Source organism: Oncorhynchus keta, chromosome 18 (genome assembly GCF_023373465.1).
Source record: "Oncorhynchus keta strain PuntledgeMale-10-30-2019 chromosome 18, Oket_V2, whole genome shotgun sequence".
In the NCBI taxonomy this organism is placed as follows: Eukaryota; Metazoa; Chordata; class Actinopteri; order Salmoniformes; family Salmonidae; genus Oncorhynchus; species Oncorhynchus keta.
This window is the reverse complement of record NC_068438.1, coordinates 16,529,945-16,543,760: the sequence shown is the minus strand read 5'-3', so window position 1 is coordinate 16,543,760 and position 13,816 is coordinate 16,529,945.

Here is a 13,816-nt window from a genome sequence, read left to right as displayed (position 1 = left end):
GGATTTTGGCGCGAAGTGGAACACACTGTCGTACCCGTTGTTCCAGATTATCCCAAACTTGCCTGGTGAGTATACAGACCGTGGGAGAACTTGGACATTTTCAGCTTCCAGAAACGGTGTCCAGATCATGCAAGATGGGGCTGTGCATTATTATGCTCAAACATGAGGTGATGAATGGCTCGACAATGGACCACAGGATCTCGTTACAGCATCTCTGTGCATTCAAATTGCCATCAATAAAATGCAATTGTGTTCATTGTCCATAGCTTATGACTGCCCATACCATAACCCCACCACCACCATGTTCACAACGTTGACATCAGCAAACCGCTCTTCGACAAGATGCCATACACGTGGTCTGCAGATGTGAGGTCGGTTGGACCTACGTTACCGTTCAAAAGTTTGGGGTCACTAAGAAATGTCCTTGTTTTTGAAAGAAAAGCACACTATGGGATGCTGGCCTTCAAGGCAGAGTTGCAAAGAGAAGCCATATCTCAGATTGGCCAATAAAAAGAAAAGATTAAGATGGGAAAAAGAACACTGGACAGAGGAACCCTGCCAAGAAGGCCAGCATCCCGGAGTCGCCTCTTCACTGTTGACGTTGAGACTGGTGTTTGGTGGGTACTATTTAATGAAGCTGCCAGTTGTGAGGCGTCTGTTTCTCAAACTAGACACTCTAATGTACTTGTCCTCTTGCTCAGTTGTGCACAGGTGCCTTCCATTCCTCTTTCTATTCTGGTAAGAGCCAGTTTGCACTGTTCTGTAAAGGGAGTAGTACACAGCATTGTACGAGATCTTCAGTTTCTTGGCAATTTATCGCACAAAATAGCCCTCATTTCTCAAAGCAAACTGATGAGTTTCAGAAGAAAGTTATTTGTTTCTGGCCATTTTGAGCCTGTAATCTAACCCACAAATGCTGATGCTCCAGATACTCAACAAGTCTAAAGAAGGCCAGTTTTATTGCTTCTTTAATCAGTACAACAGTTTTCATCTGTGCTAATATATTTGCAAAAGGGTTTTCTAATGATTAATTAGCCTTTTAAAATTATAAACTTGGATTAGCTAACACAACGTGCCATTGGAACACAGGAGTGATAATGGGCCTCTGTACGGATATGTAGATATTACATTTTTTAAAATCAACCGTTTCCAGCTACTATAGTCATTTACAATATTAATAATGTCTACACTGTATTTATGATCAATTTGATGTTATTTTAAAGGACATTTCTAAGTGACCCCAAACTTGTACATAATAGGATTGAAAAGTGGTGGACATTACTAGAAAATAAATTAATAAAAGGTACAGCTGAAGTCGGAAGTTTACATACACCTTAGCCAAATACATTTAAACTCAGTGTTTCACAATTCCTGACAGGTAATCCGAGTTAAAATGTCTTATAAAATAACTAATGTCTTAGGTCAGTTAGGATCGCCACTTGATTTTAAGAATGTGAAATGTCAGAATAATCATAGAGAGAATGTTTTATTTCAGCTTGTATTTCATTCATCACATTCCCAGTGGGTCAGAACTTGACATACACTCAATTAGAATTTGGTTGCATTGCCTTAATTTTTAAAACTTGGGTCAAACGTTTCAGATAGCTTTCCACAAGCATCCCACAATGCGTCAGGTTTGTAGGCCTCCTTGCTCGCACAAGCTTTTTCAGTTCTGCCCACAAATTTTCTATAGGATTGAGGTCAGGGCTTTGTGATGGCCACTCCAATACCTTCTCTTTGTTGTCCTAAAGCCATTTTGCCACAACTTTGGAAGTATGCTTGGGGCCATTGTCCATTTGGAAGACCCATTTGTGACCAAGCTTTAACTTCCTGACTGATGTCTTGAGATGTCCAAACATAACGATGGTCATTATGGCCAAACAGTTCTATTTTTGTTTCATATAGCCACTGTAAGAAACCCTACTCTGGTGAGCCAGACTGGGAGTCCCCTAATTTCCATCACCTGCCCACCTTTCTTTTGTGATTCTGCTGTGGGGAGACCAGGCTAAGTCTCTCTGGGTGCTCATTGACACTGGGGCTGATGAAAGTTTTATGGATGCTTCCATGTTTTCCCAATTAGGCATTCCCTCTCAACTACTCTGTCCCCATGGATGCAAGGGCACTCGACGGCCGCCCTATTGTAAGAGTCACCCATAGCACAGTGAGACCATACAGTTCCTCCTTATCGATTCCCCCCATGTTCCTGTGGTTTTGGGATTTTCTTGGCTCCAGAACCACAATCCTGTTATTGACTGGACCACAAGCTCCATCCTGGGTTGGAGCCCGTTTTGTCATTCTCATTGCCTTAAAGCGGCACAGCCGTTGTTGAGATGTCCCCCTCAGGACGTAAAAAAAGCCTCGGATGTCTCTGTCGTTCCCACTGAGTACCATGACCTACTGGAGGTCTTCAGTAAGGCATGTGCAATTTCTCTTCTCCTGCACCATCCTTATGATTGTGCCATTGATCTCCTCCCAGGCACCACACCGTCTCATGGTCGGCTATATTCTCTATCTGGCCCGGAGACCAAGGCCATGGAGGAGTACATAGAGGAGTCTCTGGCTACTGGAGGCATCCGTCCGTCTGCATCTCCTGTCGCCACAGGGTTTTTCTTTGTTGAGATGAAGAACAAGTCCCTGCGTCCGTGCATTGACTACAGGGATCTGAATGATATTACGAACCTCTCCAGTGGGCGACCATCTTTTATAGCTGGACCTTCGCAATGCCTACCGTCTGGTTGGAATACGCGAAGGAGATGAGTGGAAGTGTCACTAACGTCATCTTGGAAATGACTGGACCAAGGTGCAGCGTAGTATGCGTACAACAAAACAAGAAACAACAAAAATGAATGTGAAGCTTACTAGGGCTATACAGGCCACTAACAAAGACAATATCCCACAAACACCAATGGGAAATGGATACCTAAATATGATCCCCAATCAGAGACAACAATAAACAGCTGCCTCTGATTGGGAACCATATCAGACCACCATAGACATACAAATCACCTAGACCTACAAAAACCATAGACAAACAAAACCCAGAGACAATACTAAAACTAGCGTACCCACCCTAGTCACGCCCTGACCTAACCCAAATATAAAGAAAACAGAGATATCTACGGTCAGGGTGTGACAGACCCCGGACTGGGGACCGTCGCCGGAGACCCCGGACTGGAGACCGTCGTTGGAGGTTCCGGACTGTTGGAGTTTCCGGACTGTGGACTGTGGCCCGTCGTTGGAGGTTCCGGACTGTGGCCCGTTGTTGGAGGTTCCGGACTGTGGCCCGTCGTTGGAGGTTCCGGACTGTGGCCCGTTGTTGGAGGTTCCGGACTGTGAAATGTCGCCGGAAGCTCTGGACTGGGAATTGTCGCCGGAAGCTCTGGACTGTGGAGGCACACTGGAGACCTGATGCGTGGTGATGACACTGGTGGTACCGGGCTGACAACACACATCTCAGGGCGAGTGCGGAGAGGAGGCACAGGACTTACTGGACAATGGAGACGCACTGGACGTCTGATGCGTGTTGCCGGCACTGGTGGTACCGGGCTGGTGACACACACCTCAGGGCAGGTGCGGGAAGCAGGCACAGGACGTACTGGACTGTGGAGGCGCACTGGAGACACAGTACGCAGAGCCGGCGCAGGATATCCTGGTCCAAGGAGGTGTACTGGAGACCAGGAGCGCTGAGCCGGCACTATCCGTCCTGGCTGGATGCCCATTCTAGCCCGGCAAATGCGAGGAGCTGGAATAGAGCGCACCGGGCTATGAATGCGAACTGGAGACACCGAGCGCATCACTGCGTAACACAGTGTGTGACCAGTCACACAGTAAGCACGGGGAGTTGGCTCATGTCTAACCCCTGACTCTGCCAATCTACCCGTGTGCTCCCCCCCAATTTTTTTGACGCTGCCTCTCGGGATTCCGTGCTAGCCGTGTCCCCTCGCATTGTCGCCACCTGCTACCATGGCAGGGTCTTGTCCCCTGCCATTACCTCCTCCCAGGTCCAGGATGTCCTCCACTCAACTTTCTCCTGGGCCCAGGATGTCCGCTCCTCTTGAACACGCTGCTTGTTCTTTTTGTGGTGGGATCTTCTGTCACGTTCGTTGTATGAAGGAGACCAAGGCGCAGCGTAGTATGCGTACATTCTTATTTATTTAAAGAATGAACACTGAACAAACTAACAAAATAACAAAACGTGAAGCTATATAAACGCTTGCTGACAGGCAACTACACATAGACAAGATCCCACAAACACCAAAGGGAAATGGCTACCTAAATATGATCCCTAATCAGAGACAACGATAAACAGCTACCTCTGATTGGGAATCATATCAGGCCACCATAGACATACAAATCCCCTAGACCTACAAAAACCCTAGACATACAAAAAACCCTAGACAATACAAAAACTAGCGTACCCACCCTAGTCACGCCCTGACCTAACCAAAATATAAAGAAAACAGATATCTAAGGTCAGGGCGTGACATGAAGACATCATTCAACACAGCCAGTTGATATTATGAGTACCAGGTCATACCATTTGGACTCGCCAACTGTCTTCCAGGCTCTGGTAAACGATGTGCTCCGGGACATGCTATACTGTGGTATGCCTGATCACCGACAACGACAAGACAGGCTATAGGGAGCAGGTCAGAGAGCTGGCCTTGTGGGGCCAGGACAACAACCTCTCCCTCAACGTGGTCAAGACAAAGAAGATGATTGTGAACTACAGGAAAAGGAGGACCGAGCACACCCCCATTCTCATTGACAGGGCTGTAGTGAAGCAGGTTGAGAGCTTCAAGTTCCTTGGTTTCCACATCACCAACAAATAAACATGGTCCAAGCACACCAAGACAGTCGTGAAGAGGGCACGACAAAACCTATTCCCCCTTCGGAGACTGAAAAGATTTGGCATGGGTCCTCAGATCCTCAAAAGGTTCTACAGCTGCACCATCGAGAGCATCCTGATGGGTTGCATCACTGCCTGGTATGGCAACTGCTTGGCCTCCGACTGCAAGGCACTACAGAGGGTAGGACATACGGCTGGGGCCAAGCTTCCTGCCGTCCAGGACATCTATACCAGGAGGTGTCAGAGGAAGGCCCTAAACATTTTAGAAGACTCTAGCGACCCTAGTCATAGACTGTTCTCTCTCTGCTAACGCACGACAAGAGGTACCGGCGTGCCAAGTAGGTCCACGAGGCTTTTAAACAGCTTCTACCCCAAAGCCATAAGACTCCTGAACATCTAAGCAAATGGCTACCAAGACTATTTGCATTGCCCCCCCCTCTTGCATGCTGCTGCTACTCTCTGTTAATATCTATGCGTAGTCACTTTAATAACTCTACCTACATGTACATATTACCTCAACTACCTCGACTAACCGGTGCCCCCTTGACATTGGCTCTGTAACGGTATCCACTGTATATAGCATCGCTATTGTTATTTTACTGCTGCTCTTTAAATATTTGTTAGATTTATTTTTTAAAGGTATTTTTCTGAACAGCATTGTTGGTTAAGGGCATGTAGGTAAGCATTTCACTGTAAGGTCTACAGCTGTTGTATTCAGGCTCATGTGACAAATAACATTTGATTTGATTTTAATTGAATCGTGGGCTGACAAAGCTCTCAGATCTGTCATTAACTCTTTAGCAGGAGTTTGTGTGCTATGTATTGTGCACCATGTACAAGAAAGAAATGGTTCGGTGAAACTAATCAAAAGCCTCTGACAAAGGGCGGTTTCCCGGACCATATAACCTAACCAGGGAAAACAGAGTAACTCTGGACCCTAAGTCATAGCTATACTTTAAAATTTAGGCCCAGAGCTATTCCTGCTGAGGTAAAAGTGAGGACCCTTATTGTCACTCTTGAATATCCTAGGCCTTCAGTACACTTTCAATGACAGAATGTGTCACAAATGGCACTCTATTCCCTATATAATGCACCACTTTTGACCAGAGGGCTCTGGCCAACATAGGGAATAGGTTACCATTTGGTATGCAATCAAGACCAGCCGTGCCGCTCCTTCAGCCCCTCAGGTCTCTACAGGTTAATAGCTGCATTAATTGGGTCCCAGGGAAAGAGGTGATTTAGTGGACTAATGAACTGGTACCTACTGACTCATGTTTTTTATGCTCTTGTTATTGGCTTACTTTTTCCACATTGTAAGGTATGCATGGAATAAAAAATATACTGGTGTTTCGCACAATTTTCTTTTGACAGAACTACAAAACTTTTGACAGCTTTTTACAGGGTGGATGGAGTACATGACCAATGTGTGTTATACATACAATACATCATCATTAACCTTACTGTATTATTTTATTTGGAGAGTCAAACATATCTCACAATGACCCTGGAAAAACAAGATTGGTATGTGGTTGTCCCATCTAGCTATTTTAAGATGAATACACTAACTGTCGCTCTGGATACAAGTGTCTGCTAAATGACTAAAATGTAAATGTATATCTGGTCCTCTGATTTCGCAATAAAACTTAATACAGTATATGCACTATATTTGTTATTATCAAGGAATTATCTGGAATTTGTTAGGATATTTGACATTTCCATATTTGACAACAGGTTTCTCTTGTGTCCCAGGTAGTTGCCTTTCTGGTATGACTCTTATGATTTCTGAGGAATACCAAAGCTGTTCATCTGTCAGATACCTGGCACACAGATATCATGTTACATACAGTAGATCAACTGGTCCTCAGAACATTTCAGACAGAATATACACTGCTCAAAAAAACAAAGGGAACACTAAAATGACACATCCTAGATCTGAATGAATGAAATATTCTTATTAAATACTTTTTTCTTTACATAGTTGAATGTGCTGACAACAAAATCACACAAAAATTGTCAATGGAAATCAAATGTATCAACCCATGGAGGTCTGGATTTGGAGTCACACTCAAAATTAAAGTGAAAAACCACACTACAGGCTGATCCAACTTTGATGGAGAGAGACATGTCACAGATGTGCTCAATTGGATTCAGGTCTGGGGAACGGGGCGGGCCAGTCCAAAGCATCAATGTCTTCCTCTTGCAGGAACTGCTGACACACTCCAGCCACATGAGGTCTAGCATTGTCTTGCATTAGGAGGAACGCAGGGCCAACCGCACCAGCATATGGTCTCACAAGGCGTCTGAGGATCTCATCTCGGTACCTAATGGCAGTCAGGCTACCTCTGGCGAGCACATGGAGGGCTGTGCGGCCCCCCAAAGAAATGCCACCCCACACCATGACTGACCCACCGCCAAACCGGTCATGCTGGAGGATGTTGCAGACAGCCGAACGTTCTCCACGGCATCTCCAGACTCTGTCACGTCTGTCACATGTGCTCAGTGTGAACCTGCTTTCATCTGTGAAGAGCACAGGGCGCCAGTGGCAAATTTGCCAATCTTGGTGTTATCTGGCAAATGCCAAACGTTCTACACAGTGTTGGGCTGTAAGCACAACCCCCACCTGTGGACGTCGGGCCCTCATACCACCCTCATGGAGTCTGTTTCTGACCGTTTGAACAGACACATGCACATTTGTGGCCTGCTGGAGGGCTCTGGCAGTGCTCCTCCTGCTCCTCGTTGCACAAAAGCGGAGGTAGCGGTCCTGCTGCTGGATTGTTGCCCTCCTACGGCCTACTCCACGTCTCCTGATGTACTGGCCTGTCTCCTGGTAGCGCCTCCATGCTCTGGACACTACGCTGACAGACACATCAAACCTTCTTGCCACAGCTCGCATTGATGTGCTATCCTGGATGAGCTGCACTACTTGAGCCACTTGTGTGGGTTGTAGACTCCGTCTCATGCTAACCACTAGAGTGAAAGCACCGCCAGCATTCAAAAGTGACCAAAACATCAGCCAGGAAGCATAAGAACTGAGAAGTGGTCTGTGGTCACCACCTGCAGAACCACTCCTTTATTGGGGGTGTCTTGCTAATTGCCTATAATTTCCATTAGGGATGGACAGAATGGTGCCAGGTGGGCTATAAGGTGGGCTTACCTTTTGCACATTTACATCCAGTGTATCGATCCAGACAGTTTTGCACTTCTAGATTTGTTACTTACTTAGATTGTAAAACCTTGATCTGTTTCACCTATCCTTGTGCTTGTTTCCACCACCCTCCAGGTGTTGCTTACTATACCTGGTGTATATATGCTGTCTCTCTGTGCCAGTTTGTCTTGTTTTGCCAAGTCGACCAGCGTTTTTTCCTTGGTCCTTTTTCCCAGTCTGTTTTTTCCTAGCCCTCCTAGATTTGACCCTTGCCTGTCCTGACGCCGAACCCGCCTGCCTAACCTCCACCTGTTCTGTCCCCGAGCCTGCCTATCGCCTGGTACTGTTTGGACTCTGACCTGGTTTATGAACTCACAACTGTCCCCAACCTGCCTTTTGACTACTCCTTTTGTTATAATAAATATCGGGGGCTCAACCGTCTGCCTACTTACTGTGTCTGCCCTTAAAGTACAAACTGGCCATGACAGACCCAGCAGACTTGGACCAGCTTCGTCACGTTGTCTCCCTGCAGGGAGCCACCATTGGGAGGCATGAGGAGCAACTTTGGGACCTCTTGGATGGGCTTTGTTCCCTTACGGAACGCCACGACCACGGGTTCAAGGCTATATCGGAGCAAATCTGTGAATTAGCTCATAGGCAGCATGCCACATTTGAGACCTCCCAACCACTACTAGTGGATTTGTTCAACCTACCCGGGATCCCCCAAAACCCCGCTTATGTATGCGATCCTGGTACCTGCCGGGGATTCCTTTCCCAGAGTTCCGTCATTTTCGAACTCCAGCCCTCTTCGTTCCCGTCGGACCGATCGAAGTTAGCGGAGAGCCGAAAATACCCAAGGTTCCCCGGGAATCATCGGCGATGGGTGAGTTGGATACTCCTGAGCCCATGTAACTGGGAAGAGCTAGGTTATCGGTTGGGGAACGCTCACGTAGGCTGAATTCTAACTGTTGTCTGTACTGTGGAGGGGCGGGACAATATATAGCTACTTGCCCTCTTAAGAAACCCTACTCTGGTGAGCCAAACTGGGAGTCCCCTAATTTCCATCGCCTGCCCACCTTTTTTTGTGATTCTGCTGTGGAGAGACCAGGATAAGTCTCTCCAGGTTCTCATTGACTCTGGGCCTGATGAAAGTTTTATGGGCGCTACCATGGTTTCTGAATTATGTATTCCCACTCAACTTCTCTCTGTCCCCATTGATGCAAGGGCACTGGACGGCCACCCTGTTAGAAGAGTCACCCATAGCACAGTGCCCGTTCAGATACGGTTATCAGGAAACCACAGTGAGACCATACAGTTCCTCCTCATCGATTTCCCCCTATGTTCCTGTGGTTTTGGGATTTCCTTGGCTTCAGAAACACAATCCTGTTATTGACTGGACCACAAGCTCCATCCTGGGTTGGAGCCCGTTTTGTCATTCTCATTGCCTTAATTCTTGATGCCCCCATCCCGTTAGCGGGATCATTTTCGTCAACCACCGCTGAATTGCAGAGCGCCAAATTCAAATTAAATTACTAAAAATATATAATTTTCATGAAATCACAAGTGCAATATAGCAAAACACGTCTTAGCTTGTTGTTAATCTGTCATGTCAGATTTCAATAAAACCTTTCGGCGAAAGCATACCAAGCGTTTATGTAAGGACATCTCCTCAGTAGATAAAATATTACAAACAGCTAGCAGCCAAGTAGATTGGTCACGAAAGTAAGAAAAGCAATAAATTAAATCGCTTACCTTTGATGATCTTCGGATGTTTGCACTCATGAGACTTCCAGTTACACCATAAATGTTCCTTTTGTTCCATAAAGATTATTTTTTATATCCAAAATACCTCCATTTGGTTGGCGCGTTATGTTCAGAAATCCACAGGCTTGAGCGGTCACGACATCGCATACGAAAATTCCAAATAGTATCCGTAATGTTCGTAGAAACGTTTCAAACGTTTTTTTATAATCAATCCTCAGGTTGTTTTTACAATATATAATCGATAATATCAACCGGTAATGTAGCTTCTTCAATAGGAGAGAGAGATAAAATGGCTGCTCCAAGCTGTTTGGCATACAAAACGCTGCTGGCACCCAGCCATACAATGACGCGATGTGATCTTTCTCGCTCATTTTTCAAAATGAAAGCCTGAAACTATGTCTAAAGACTGTTCACACCATGGGGAAGCCATAGGAAAATGAATCTGGTTGATATCCCTTTAAATGGAGCGAAGGCAGGCTATGGAACATGGAGCTTTCAAAATAGAGGCAACTTCCTGGTTGGATTTTCCTCAGGTTTTCACCTGCAATATCAGTTATGTTATACCCACAGACAATATTGTGACAGTTTTGGAAACTTTAGAGTGTTTTCTATCCTAATCTGACAATTATATGCATATTCTAGATTCTGGGCCTGAGAAATAGGCAGTTTCATTTGGAATGACCTCCTACCATTCCTCTCCTCGGCTTTCAACACCTTCAGTGGGCCACCATTTTTTCCAAGCTAGACCTTCGGAATGCCTACCACCTGGTTTGGATACGCGAAGGAGATGAGTGGAAGACAGCATTTAACACAGCCAGCGGACATTATGTGCACCAGATCATGCCATTTGGACTCGCCAACTGTCTTCCAGGCTCTGCTAAACGATGTGCTCCAGGGCATGCTAAACCGTTTTGCGTTCGTCTACCTTAACCTCTTGATACTAGCCATCCCGGATCCGGGATCGTGAATACAGCCTCAAGCTCATTACCATAACGCAACCTTAACTATTCATGAAAATCGCAAATGAAATGAAATTAATATGCTAGCTCTCAAGCTTAGCCTTTTGTTAACAACACTGTCATCTCAGATTTTCAAAATATGCTTCTCAACCATAGCAAAACAAGCATTTGTGTAACAGTATTGATAGCTAGCGTAGCTAGCGTAGCATTTAACGTTAGCATCAGCAGGCAACATTTTCACAAAAACCAGAAAAACATTCAAATAACATCCTGTTTTTTCCCGGTCTGCCCAAGAACACGTTCTTCATGTTTGACAAGGCCTTCAGCGCCTCCTGGACAATTCACAATTGTTTGTGAAAGTCAAGAAGTGTGAGTTCCACCGCTCTAACCAGTGGAGGCACTGGCTTGAAGAAGCAGAGCAGCCATTCTTGGTTTGGACCGATCATAAAAATTGGAATATCCCCGTACAGTTAAGCGCCTTAACTCCACGCAGGCCCAGAAGGCTTTATTGTTTACACAATTCAACTTCACCATTTCCTACTGCCCAGGGTCCAAAAATGTGAAGCCTGACACCCTCTCCTGCCTATAGAATTTCTCTGCCACACACTCGGTCTCCAAAAACATTCTCCCTACCTCATGCCTTGCGGCTTCAGTGGGTTGGGGTATTGAAACCTTGGTCCGCAAGACACAACGATACCAGCCTGAACCTAAGGAGGCCCGGCTAAACGGCTATTTTTCCCTAACACAGTCCGGTCCTGTGGCCTGGAATGGGCTTATTCCTCCAGACTGACCTGTCATTCAGGTTCCTGTCATACCCTAGCCTTCCTCCAACAATGTTTTTGGTGGCCCACAATGGTTCCTGACATCTCTGCCTTCGTCGCCACGTGCACTGTGTGTGCTCAGAACAAGACTCCACGGCAAGCTCTTTCTGGCCTCCTTCAGCCACTACCTGTCCCTCATCTCCTCTGGTCCCATATCTCTCTGGACTTTGTCACTGGCCTCTCTCCATCTGATGGCAACACATCGGTTCTCCAAGGCCTCCCATTTCATCCCTCCCCCAAACTGCCCTCTGTCAAGGAGACGGCCCAGTTTATGGTGCAGCACATCTTCCGGATCCATGTACTCCCAGTGTACAGGGTCTCCGACCGAGGTAACTGGTCTGGGTGGAGCATGCCCGGAACACACTTCCCTGTTCAGCCACGGGACTCTCCCCTTTTGAGTGTTCAAGGGGGTATCAGCCTCTTCTCTTCCCAGAAGAAGAGCAGGAGGTTAACGTACCCTCTGCCTAGACGTTTATCCGCCGCTGTCGACGTACCTGGAGAATAGCTCGGGCGCCAACCATCTGCCTCCTGTGTCTGCATTTGTGTCTCGACTTGTGCCCTTACAGCACTATAAAGCAGTCTTTGGCAAAACTGTAAATGTAAGGAATTCAAAGTAATGAACTTCTGTTATTTGTTATATATTATAATAATAATTTATTACATTTGTAAAGTGCTTTTCACTATAAAATAATAATCTCAAAGTGCATAAAAAAAGATAAACAAATCATGAACGCAACAATGAAAGTCTAGAAAGAAGGTTAGGCTCATAGAGACGAGTCTTACGGCCTGCTTTAAAGGTAGTCAGTGGAGATCAGCAAGTGAATAAAAGGTAAATGACAATATTATGCAAATCAGCAAATGTTTTACAAGTCTTGTTTTTAACATCCTCATTCCCATTCATTATTGCACCTACTGTATAAGCAACAAAACACACAAGTCAACATAACAAAAATCTAACAATCAGGACAAAAAAGGTCACACTAATGTCTAGCTTATGTTTTAGGATACAGACCACTGGTAGTATGTTTTTATAAGCCTGTCTGATTTTAGCCATCCTAAATCCATACACAATAGGATTTAAGTGGCTGGCACATCAGATCAGATTCAAAAACTCAAGTCGCCCAAGTTATAGACTCTTTTCTCTGCTACCGCACAGCAAGCGGTACCGGCGTGCCAAGTTTAGGTCCAAAAGGCTCCTTAACACCTGCACCCCCAATCCATAAGACCCCCACCCCCTTTGATTTTACACTGCTGCTACTCACGGTTTACTATTTATGCACAGTCACTTTACCCCTACCTACGTGTACAAATGACCTCGACTAACCTGTACACCCACACATTGACTCGGTACCGGTACCCCCGTATATAGCCTCGTTATTGTTATTTTATAGTGTTACTTTTTATTTTCACTTCAGATTATTTAGTAAATATTTGATTAACTTTATTTCTTGAACCGCATCGTTAGTTAAGGGCTTGTAAGTAAGCAATACACGGTAGTGTCTACACCATGTGACAAATACAATTTGATTTGACTTGATATGCGATTGTACACCGATGAAATAGTGTGTACCGTTGGAACATTGTTCATAGGCCTATCAAGTCTACTGTGGAGCAGAGTTAAGAAACAGGCGAAAGAGAAGTTGAGGAGAACAGGTGCTGAAAGCTTTCTGTCTGGTCTCGATGGAAGATTTCCCAACTGTTTCTTTTCTCTTGTCAGGACCAGAAAGAAAGAAACTGCTCTCAGATGTTTTTTATGCCTGCTACATTACATCAGGTTGACACAAATTAGAGAACACCTCACTCTGACCGTTTTAGACACCATAGCAGAGCTGGTTAGACTAGTTTTCAAGTTATACACAAGACACACCCACATCAGAGCACGTCTCCAATTCACACGTATCTTTGGCTGTTAACTAACATGTTATTTGACATTCACAATAAACGTATTTTCTTAAAGCCGCACTGCCCCCTCAAGACAAACTTACACTTTCAAACTTGGTGAACTTGATAGCCATGCATGGCAGGTGAGCAGTTTACATGAAGCATGGAGTCTTTATTGGAGGATCTATCCATTCAAAGCTAAATCCCCCAGGGGTAACTGAATACAGGTGAATAACTACAAAATAACTAACTTTAACAAGAAGCTCAATTCAGACACCTGACAAATGTGATACTCTTGTTACAAAACAAATAATGTTGCAAAAAAAACAATCTACCCTGGCACTGAAATAAAATAGCTGAAACTAGTTTAGGTGTCTGTCAACAAATGTTGGACTTC